Source organism: Octopus bimaculoides, chromosome 27 (assembly GCF_001194135.2).
Source record: "Octopus bimaculoides isolate UCB-OBI-ISO-001 chromosome 27, ASM119413v2, whole genome shotgun sequence".
In the NCBI taxonomy this organism is placed as follows: domain Eukaryota; kingdom Metazoa; phylum Mollusca; class Cephalopoda; order Octopoda; family Octopodidae; genus Octopus; species Octopus bimaculoides.
Genome location: NC_069007.1, coordinates 21,098,628 through 21,099,246, shown reverse-complemented (window position 1 = coordinate 21,099,246; position 619 = coordinate 21,098,628).

The following is a 619-nucleotide window of genomic DNA, read 5'->3' as shown; positions in this document are numbered from 1 at the left end:
CCAGAGTGGTTAGCACGCCGGGCGAAATGCTTAGCGGTATTTCGTCTGCCGCTACGTTCTGAGTTCAAATTCCGTCGAAGTAAAAAAAAAAAAAAACATTACTTTTCACTATGTATTCACCATCACAACGAGGAAAATGGGAGAATATGCTGAAGTAGTGAGAACTCAAGTCAGCTTCAAGAGAATTTCTTCCTCTTTACAACAAACGTTAACTCATATTTTTCAAGTCAACAAAATGAAAAATGCTGTATCTGATTCTTCAGACAGTTAATTACCAATCATGTATATATTTGATTGGATTTTCTCTTAAATATCAGTTGTCAAGTGGAACTGATCAAGCAATTAAGATGCGAGATAAACAAAATTAGGAAACGTTAAGTGAACGAGGGGAAGTAACTCTATTCTTTAAATAATTGCGGCTGCACGTGGTGGAAATTTGCAAGTGTAGTAAAAATTTGAATATATGAGGTATTCTTATAATTTTCCACGTTGAATTCCAGGATCTCTTACATATATAAATACGTATTTATATATATATATATATATATATATATATACGTATTTATATATATATATATACGTATTTATATATATATATATATATATATACGTATTTATA